Here is an 11,169-nt window from a genome sequence, read left to right on the forward strand (position 1 = left end):
TGCCATATCTGACTTGGCTGTGCTGATCCTCATGGAGTGAGATGATCATTTTAAGGAACTTGGGGGGGCAACCTAAAAGTTCCAAAAAAATCTACACTGTATAGTGTTAAATTTAGGATATATTTTCACCTGTTGTAGCAAGAGTAGTTATTAATAGCTCTAAAAAGCTTATTGCTATGGTAGATAATATGTTAAATATTGAAAGCAGGTATATTTCAGCTGCTTGCTTTTTCTCTCTGTTTTCTTCACTAAATCCAAAGAATTTTCTCCTTACTTAAGAACTGTCTACTGTAGTAGGAGAGAGGTATAAGGTGTTATACACGTTTTTCCATCTTTGCATATGTTGTGTAGGATAATCACATTGATATTATTTGATGCAAAACTGTAAAATTCCTGACTATCCAAAATTCTCAACTTCCATGTGGTACAAAGGTAACAGATATTAGATAGCCATAATTTTAAGGAAATACAAAGTTGAGCCTCTGTTCTTTAATAAAGTTCTGTTTGTTTCCTTTTTATCTTTTTCTACTACAAAGGGAATTATCCAACAACTTTATTGTATTCATTTTCAGTATTGTAACTTGAAGAAATACGTACCATTTATTACAAACAGGCTTTGATGAGAATTAACAAACAAAGAAGAATTACAAGATTGAAATGCCAGCCTTTATTATATTTGCTATATGGCTACATTGGTTTCCAATCTCAGTAACACTTTTAAACCAAGTGAGTTTTTGGCACTCAAAAGGGTTTTCCAAGAGAGTCAAAATGCCACCGATTGGTATAGGATGACTACTCTTCCTTATATAACAGTACGGAACCAAGATGGTAGCATTTTTTAATGTAAAATTCATGTTTCACTAATAATTCTGGAAATTAGAGTGTTGCTTTATTTGTTAAACATCTAGTCTGTCATAAATGTGTGTTTTATGTAATTATATCCCAATTTTTTTTTCAAACTTGCATTCTGTTCCATGCGAAATGTCTCATCTGCCAACTTTTTATTAACTTATGTCATGTTGACTTATTTTTTGAAAAAAAAACCTGTGCTTTTCAAGAACTTCGTAAAAAGTTGATGTGTTTAAGGATCTTATAGGATTATGTATACTCATGTATTACAATAATAGACATAATTTTTAAGAAATCTAACCAATTCTGTTAAGAAATTCTATCAGTTCTGTTAGATTGGAACTTGCCTTCATAACCCACTAAAAACATGCTTCACTGACTCAGTAAATACTATATGTTTGAGCTGTCTGCATATTATTGACTTTTCTGGTTTCTGCAAAGCATTACATCAGAAGTCCCTTCCCCCCATTGTTTTCATACTAGAAAAATCAATTCAAATCTTAGATATACAAGGCAACAAAGGTAAGCTAACCTTGATATATTTCAGAATTTATAAAATCTCCTTGTTTGTTTTGTTGAAGCTCTGCTTTGCAGGCTTATCTTCAGCACCCGAGAGTTTTACAACTCTTTCTAAATATATGGGAAAACATACTAAACAATAATAGGCTGAGAGGCAGCTTATTTAAAAATCATAGGGGAGTGTGACTAGCATGTTAAAGAGAGACTTTCATTTTGGGGAAAAAAATTTCAAAGGTACTAGGCTTAGAATCATGTTCTGTCTTCAAATGTCCAAGCATGATTCCCTTTAGGAAAAAAAAAGATTGTATGTAAAGACATAACATTAATTTTAATGGAAGATCAATGGATATATGCAGAGTTATTTGGTCATTGGGCACCAACACTAGTCATCTTTTTCAGAGTTTTATGATGGTTTTGCTACTCTGTTCAGTTCCAAACTAACAAACAAAGCCTACTGACTCTTGTTTTTCGTTAAGTATTGACAAAATAAGTGAGGTTTGCATATCTGAGGAATAACTCTCAGCTATCTTACTGCCCATTCCACATTAATTCCTGACACTGCCATTGTCTTATCCTGCTTTTAACTTATAAGTTTGCTAAATTTCAGTGATTCAACATGAAATTCAGTATGCTGTCTCAGACTGCATGTCTTTAGCATACCCAACCTAAAAGGCTCTGCTATACCTGAGAATGAGATTGAGGGACGTTATTTTGTTTCATTTCTTCCTCGTATATTCCTTGTAAGGTTTATTTTTTTTAAGAACTCTAGCATCTTTAGGTAATGAGGAAGAGACTTATAAGTTGGCAGGGTGATAAGTATGGGTTAAGTTTAGCATGACTTGGTATCACCATGAAAATTCATTTACATTTTTCCAGTTCATGAGCATTTGGAAGTTCAGTTCACACATGCTAAATAGCAGTTTGTTAGAGTTATGCAATTAAATGCATATGTTTAGCTGTTCTCCATCCAGGTAGATTCAGAAGCGGCCTGGATTTGTCTCTCCCAATGCTGTTGCTCTTAAGCAAGAGGGTCTGTTTTTCCTCTGCTCTCCATTTTGTTTAGAGCCAAAGGTGCACTGAGAAGTAGTTCAGTTGAGCGCTGGAATGCAAGAAGTCTTCTCTGGATTTCTTGGGACTGGGGAGCTGGCAAGGATGAAGTGAGAGGGATTTCAGTGGTAAAGAGTGTAGAAGAAAGATCTGAGACCTGAGAGGAACTGGTAAGGAAGAGATTGAATTCAGATGACTAACTGCTAGGTGCAGAAAAGGAGCATCAGATGAGACAATGGATCTCTCTGTGTGGCAGTCAGATGGGAAAACTATGTGAGAAGTTTATAATTTTGGATATGCTGATAAGGAAAAAGAAGAAATCAAAATACGGAAGAAGCTGGGTAAGAGAAAAGTCAGGTGGAAACAAGCCACTGAAGATGAGAATGAAGTCTCAGAAGTGGGGGAGAGAGCGAGAGAACTGGAACAAGATATAAAAGCAGGAAAGTCTGTAATAAAAAAGTCAGAAAAGAAATACAAAAATCTGTAATACTAGAGCATACTGCCAGGCAGATCTTGGAAATGAACCAACTATCCCAAACCTCAGCATTTCGCTGTTATCAATAAATATCAGTTGTCAAAGTGTGCTCCTCACTCTCCTGTGGTGTTGCTCTATACAAGGGGTGACCATCTGCTACCACTGTCAAACCTCACAGTAGCTCTACTGGCAGAAACATACCCTGCAGGTCTAACTTCCCAATTTCAATGATGAATCTTGTGGTTTCAGGCCACTTTTTGAAGTACTTGTGTTCATTCTTTGAAGAATAGTAAAGACATGGAAAATGAAAAGGAAAAGAAAAAGAAAGAAGAAGGAAAATGAAAGGGAAGAAGGGGGCCCTTTAATTCTTATTACATTAAGGTGTTGCTGTCATATATTAGGGAACATTAGAACTCCAGTTGATTTTACTAACTCTACTCAACTTCTTCCCTATTTGTGCATATACATTATAACACACTTTAAAATTACAAAACCATGTACTATTTTTTCTTCCATCAACATAGGAGATTATCACTGCAGAAGATGAGTCCTGGCTAATGACTAAGCAGGTTTACAATGTTTTGTTTTATTTTCATTAACCTTTGGCCAGATTAGACACTTTTTACCAATTTATTCAAACTCTACTGAGAAAAAATGTTAATTGAGTTTTTAGAGGACCTTTTTCTGAAACCAGTCAATATTGCAGCTGCATGCCTTGCAAATAATTATTAGTTTACTTTCACAGTGCTTCCATCATTCCCATTGCAGAGGTGAGAACTAAGACATAACCAATTAAGCACGAGTATCCACCATATTTTAGTGTAAATGTAAATTATCTAGGAATTTACATTTTACTTTTTGAAGGGCTGTTGTGTGCTCACTTCAGCCAAGAGGTGAGCACTTCTACAAGAGACCCAGGCTTTTAAGTAGGGCATCATCCAAAACAAAAATACTTGTGACTTGTGGGAAGTATGTGACCAGTTAACTTTTGGTGGATTTTCTAGCTTACTAGTAGAATTTCCTAGCAATGCAAGGGGATAATATCCTGCTCTTCAAGTCACCTTTCCAATAGTTTAAGAATGAAACATTAATTGAAATGCATACTGAAACCTCTTTCACTGTATATGCTCTAAAAATAATAATAATAATAATAAGGCAGCAAGAACAATGATGACGGCATCATTATAAAACTCATCCTGCTTTGTTTCCAGAGGTGATGATCAGAGGTCCTGCAGAAACAAAAGATATTTTGACAATATATGTGCAAGCTACACTGGAACCCACCCATGGTTTAGACTAGGTCATAACTGAGAGTTAGTTCTTCAAGCATAGCAAAACTCTATATCTCAGAATAATCTGCTACCTAAAAGTTTGCTGAACATTTATTTTTGAGCCAAACTGGAATAATTTGTCTACAGTGAGAAGCACCTGCAAAATTTCCAGCTTTGAAATTGACAGCCCACTTCGCTTTGGTGCTGTCATCTCATTTCTTTGAGCATTTAAGATATTGCACTTATAGGAGGAGAAAGGATCCAAGCAGAGCTGGAGGAGAGGGAAATTGCTTGGAATTGTGGGGGCTGAAAGCCTTTGCTTCTCCCTTCACATTTTCTAACAACAGCAATGTCAGGATAACCTTTCCTGTTTTCTGATTTGGAACTAGCATGGAAGAAAAAGTGAAATATGACCATTTCTTCCTTTACTGTCCACAACAAGAAACTTCTTTTGCTAAATTTTTTCTTCTGGGAATTTCAAGGGGACAGAAAATGTTACTGTTATTTTCATATTAATTTTCAAAGGAATCTTTAAGCCAAATGTCTTCAGCTTAACAAGGACTGATTGACATACAATATGGGGGCTCCTTTTCTTTTCTAAAAACCACGGGGGGAACTTCTATTCGTGTGAGGTTTTGTAAAAATCACCAAGTGACTATTTCCTCTGAATTGATATCTTGTTGGTTAAGATCATTTTAGCCAGGAATTGTTTTGCTAGACCAAGATAAACAAGAACCTGATTAATCTGTAATCCAAAACCAGGTTAGTTAAAGTCAGGCTTGTGAAGAATAAAGCTAAGAACCCTATTTTTTTCACTGTGTCTGTAACCACCAGCGGTTTTCTAAGTTACCAGTTCTGTTGAAGCTACACTACAGACTGCTACTCTGAACTTTGACTGAGCCAGGTGCCTACTTGAATCCACAGATCTTGTTCACACTTGAGAGATGCTGCAGAGATGGGGCCTTTGCTCTTCTCTACAGAATTCATAAAATTCATCATGCATATCTTGGCACTCTTTCCTTGCTGATTTATTTTTCTCCTTGAACTGTTGATCCACAAGCAGCTCTGGACAATGGAAGAGGCTGAATTTCTTTAGCTCAGACTCTAGGTTTTTGGAAAAATAACAGTAAATATGTACAAGCATGTGTTGAATAATGTATTTCAAGAGCTGCCAGTGAGCGTGACTGTTTACATTTACTTACATATTTAACAGATTTTTTTTTTAACAAATCCAAACACTCATAATCACATGCTTAGTAAATTTACATTTCATGATACATGCAGCTGGCAGAACTAGAGATAAGTGGCACCTATACTGCAGGTGACATCCTATAAAGTGTACAAAGTGCTTTCAGATGCCATATTTAGAAGCTGGTGTACAAATTAATTTTAATCTTTCAGGTTCATTTTTGGTAATCTGATCTTTTCTTTTGTTCAATTTTTCCTTAAGAGGCATATGTTACTAAATATATGGGTTCAGTCTCTATACATTTAGGTGTTACAGAATCATTAAGTGATTCTAGAATTACTTAGAAGCACTGATGCCCCTGGAATCTTGCTGATGAGAATGAAAGTGACACGTCATGTATCTCATTTCCACCCTGGCTCAGGCATATGCTAAGTAATCTCATTCATAGTGGGATTAGATCAACCAAGATCTCTTTAAAAAGTTTCCTTCCTATTTAATATAACTGGAAAAACACTGTCAAATTTGCTTGGTGTAGTGGTTAGAAGCCTTTTTAATTTCCACTTCAGTACATTTATGTCCATCTAGAATGTTCTCTGCTTCAGTATTATGATATGAGCTGTTCTTACTTTAATATATCCACTGACATATTTATGAAGCTCAATTACCACCCTCTCTGCTTAATTTTTTTTATATATTTTCCTACCAGAAAAACAGTTTCATGGACATCCTTAAAATTGATTCTTTTCTTCTGTTTTCTTCTATAACCTTCTCTCTACCTGTTCACTTTCAAGGTTACCTTTCCTGACCAGAAATCTCAGTGCTGTACTGCATCTGAGGTTTGACCAGGGCCTAGTGCAATGATACCAATGCTTGCCTTTCTCTGACAGATTCACCTTTTGCAATACATTTTCAGTGTCTGTTTGTGATTTTTATGCTGCATCATGCTGCTAATTCTTTCATTCAGAGACTGACTATCATGTCCCATTTCTACAAAACAATTCCATCTAGTAAGCCTCCAGCATACCAGACAAATTTTTATTATTAGCTCCATGTCCATGACCTTGTATTTCAATCTATTCCTATTTCTGTTCATCTGCATCTTTTGGTATTAATTTCTTATCTCCTCTTTCCTACCTTCCATATGCATAGTATCAGCAAACTTTATCGTTATGGATCTGAACCTGTGCCTGATTGAAAGCAATAAACCTGATGAGTTCCAAGATCGTATTCTGAGGAACTTGACTAGGAACTACCTTAATACTACTGCCTGAAACATTTGTGTGCTGCTATCCATAAAAACACATCTTTGCCAATTTTACAATTTCTACATTAACTGTAATCCTTTTTCAAGATATATTAGTAGTATATCAAGTGCTACTATGTCAAATATATCTAGCCAGTGACTTAATAGAAAAATTCACTACATTATCTGGGGAAAAAGTTACATTGTCAAAGAAATACATAGACAAAGAAAAAAAATCTCATAATAGTTCTCCAGGAGATAATAAATGGTTGTCACATTGTTTTTATTGCCATGAGAACGTTTTTCAGCTGTTTGAAAAAAAAAACAACAAAAACAAACAATAAACCACCAAGCCTATTTGTGGCTGCTTAAATATTCAGACAAAACAAAACTTATTATTTTGATGCTGGAATAGGTAAATATTAAATGATATATGGAGATTCTCTGAAATCAAGGTGATCCTTCTTAGTTTTCTGTCTGGGGATGACTATAGCTTTCTCAGAAACTTACCTTTTGAGCTAAACTTTTCAGAGTTAGGTGAACCCAGGTTGTTTCACTAAAATCCCAGGGTGATTCTCTCACAGCAAAGATCAATTAATAGTAATAAATAAGGCACTTTCTGAAAAAGTGACCAAAACAAAACGTGTCTCGCATCATAAAAGACAGAGAGTAGTCAGGGAAATTAAATTCCCCAGGTATTTAACCAAAAGACCAATTGACTTTTTTTTTTTGTTTTGAAGAGCTCTAAAGCAATGGTGGCACATAAAATAATAGTAATAAAAAAATAAAAGAGATTTAGGTCCAAGAATTAGTCTATAATATACAATAATATCCTAAATATTCTCTGAAGTCCTGTAAGCAGGATTACTGTGGTAGGCAGTGATTATACAATCACAGAATCACAGAATATGTTAAGTTGGAAGGGACCTACAAGAATCATTTAGTCCAACTCCTGGCTGTGCACAGGGCCATTCCCAAGAATCACACCATGTGCCCAAGAGTATTGTCCAAACACTTCTTGAACTCTTTACCATAAAATCTTTTTACCCATTAAGTATGCACCTCAGAATATGTTTTCATATAATAAAAGGTGTATGTTGATTCCTACCCATTTTCATTGTGTGTTGTGTCGACATAATTCGTATATCTGTATTTCTTTTGTGACTGTTAATATATATTGCATAGAGTTTGAAATGAATTATTAAAACATTATACTTTGTATAATTTCTTTTGTACACAGCTGTGTGGACTGCCAGCACTACCAAATCTTGAAGTGGTTTTTTTTCCCACAGGCCAAGCTCTCTTTTATAGCTTTATATATATATTTCCCACAGAGAAACAAATGTTCTCATATTTAGTTTAAATAAGCCTTTTAGCAGGCATAAGTTTTGCTTATTTTTGTCAGAGCAAAATTAGATATTAATCCTATGCCAAACAGAGTTTACAAGAAAGTAATTCAGACACCAGATTGCAAAGTGCTTTTAAGTATTGCTGTACTATTTCCATATAGAGATTGGTCTCTTAACATTCCGAAGGAGAAGAGCTGTAGAATGTACAGTGAAAATATGGAGAATATTTCTCCCCTGTTAATTTATTATGGTGAATTGGCATAAAGAAGGATGAAAAATAGGTCTCTTTTTTTCATCCACACAACACTTTCCATTAAAATGTGAATATTTTCTGCATGAGAATCAAGAATAACACATTTAATTACACAAAAACCATGCGTCATATGTTGAGAATGTAATATGGAGGGCAACAGAAAATGTAATGTGCATTACTGAATAAAGTGTTAAAGGACTTACACTTTAAAAGCAAGCCTCTGTGGTGTTTGAACTTATTGAATAAGAGAATATTTTTTCTTCTAAAATGTGGAAAAGATACATAAAGACTTTGTCTTCAGCTTTTCTTCTCTCCTGTAGGATTGAATTTATTACCGTCATTACAAATTAGAGATTGGTATGCTGAAATATCCATATCTAATATTAAAAATAATGTAGTCTCTGTAAAATAATAGTATATGATGATACTTTGTTGATTATGTATATAGACTGTTTATTGTTGATTATGTACATAGACTGTTCATCATTCTCGATATGCAGATAAAATATTCACACATATTAATAAGCACATAGTAAAATATATCAACTCAAATCTTCACTGAATTTGATGAAAATAACATGGATATAAATGTAACCTTGTTTATTTCAATTCCTTATCTAGAAGCTCACTATGAAACTTCATAATTTACCATCTCACTTGTTGTAAAGAAAAGTGGTAGTCATTAGCACTGTTCCTTCAGTAAAAAAACCTTTATAAACACCTTTGTGTTGATAAATTATAGTAAAAACCTCATATTTTTCATGCTTTATGTAGTTACAGAAATTTGATATCTTTATTTGATATCTATCTTTCATCAGCAAGACTAATAGAAATAGAGTCAAAATATAGGGAAGATTTCAATAGGTAAAGCATAGTTAGTACTGTTAAATATAGAGTTTTCTTATTTGATTTCATTAAGCATGATACATTTTTTACTGTGTTTACGTCCAGTAGGAAGTGCAAACTCCTATACATAATGCAACAAAACTAAATCTCTATGAACTTTAAAATAAATGCAGTATTGAAAAAAACCCCAAGAAATAAATTATATGTGCTCATCTGCAGTTTGTGTACTTTTGCATGATAGCATTTCCATATGTTTAATTTTTTTTTTGCTTGCCTTTCTTTATATGTCAAAGAATAAGAAAACATAATTGTTTGCTTGGTGGGTTAGTTAGTTTTCTTCTTTACCTAAGCAGAGATTTTTGTAAAGGGTACTGAGACTTCAGAAACATACCTACTTGTGGTTTAGTGAGCTCACTGAAGAGCCACCGAAGAGACCATCTTAGACCATTTTTTTTGTAATGAGAAATTTTGGTAAGATGCATGGAGCATTACTAATCTATTGCTTTTACTGGAGAATTTTGGTCCCAGATTCAGGAGTTTTTACTCTTCCAGCTTATTTCTATCTATTTCTTATGTTTTCCTTCCCTGGCAAGGGACAAGTAGCTGTATTGCAGTGAGAACATCACAAACATAAGAGCCCAACTTTCATTGCTGCCTTAATCTAAACAGATGTGTTCACAGGTCTTGCTAACAGCATGATTTGTATCTGAAAGCATTCTTCTTTTCCATCATGATCCTTTACTCTACTTTGACATTTTTAGATTAAAAAATCTCATAACTGTAATGTTTATAGGGCACTACTACTTCATAAACTAGTTAGGTTAAATGAAACCAAAGCTAACATGACAGCACTTGCAAACCAAGTGTCATTTAAAATTTTTTTTTCACTCCTTGCATGCACAAAATTACACATAATTTAAAGAACTTGTCTTGCAAGTACACAAACACCTGCAATGTTTTATTTTATAGAATAAAATTGTATTTTCTCAAAGAATCAAGCTGTTAGAAAGCTTTGCCATATATCAAGATCCACTGGCACAGAAGTTTATTAGAGTGGAAGGTTTGGCTTAACAAAAATAAGCTAACTTAATAGGTCTAAAGCCCCTGTTTTCTTTTAGCAGTTATTTCACTTTCTTTGCAGAAAATAACCTTTTTCTATTTTACTGTTCAGGGACTTATATTTAAAGTGCTTTGTCATGTGTGTGTGCTATGAGAACCCTGTTTTGAGTGCTGACCCTTTGTAGTTCATAAATCTTTTGGATTTATGCTATAATTTTATTTGAAGTCATCACACAAATTGATATATTTTGGCTTAATGCAATTTAATAATACCAATCCTTTAGATCGCTAGTTTTTATTCACTTCTTTTGTGTGTCCACATCATCTTTTAGTGCCTACATTTAATGATTTTCACTGGATCTGAGTATATTAAGTGAATGTACTACTACGTAACAGCAGGAGTCTATCCGAATGCTTTCGCAATCTCTCTTTAAAAATCGGGGATCAGATTCATGTCATGAAACCACAGACAGCATTTGAGGTCAAACCAATGTCTGAAGGTCAGAAAAATGGGAGCTGGAAACCCAAGGAGAATGGGGTAACCCAGCTCACTTATCCATGTGGAGCCACACAGTCAGGAAGGTGTGAGTGCCAGGGGAAATAGTCGGGTATGAATGACTGTGAATGAAGTTTGCACATTTAAAAGAATTGCTGATGACACCGCATGAGTAGGGTGCTCTTCATTGAATGGAGTAATCCATGTTGTTATGAGAGGCTTGTGTGTGTTGTCCAGTGCTTGTGAGGCTGAGGGGAAACCCTGCCAGTAGGGTGAGGAGCTTGAGTGGGTGAGCTGAAGCACTTGAACAGCCAGATGTGAGGATGGTTTTACAGCCTAACAAGGCAGTGTTCAGCTGAGAGAGGCCCTCAGAGAGCACCTGAGAGAGAAATTCTGCATTTACGATCCATATAACAGAAGGGTGGTTTTGTCTCCACCATTTCTTGACAAGTTAACAACTAATATTGAATGTTTTTATCCTGTATAATTAACACAAAGAATGAAGGGTAATATATTCAGTGGTGTGTACTGCTACAGTGAGATATATTAGGCTTAGGCAGAAATGGCATTGTG

Source organism: Lepidothrix coronata, unplaced genomic scaffold (assembly GCF_001604755.1).
Source record: "Lepidothrix coronata isolate B3197 unplaced genomic scaffold, Lepidothrix_coronata-1.0 Scaffold5, whole genome shotgun sequence".
NCBI lineage: Eukaryota > Metazoa > Chordata > Aves > Passeriformes > Pipridae > Lepidothrix > Lepidothrix coronata.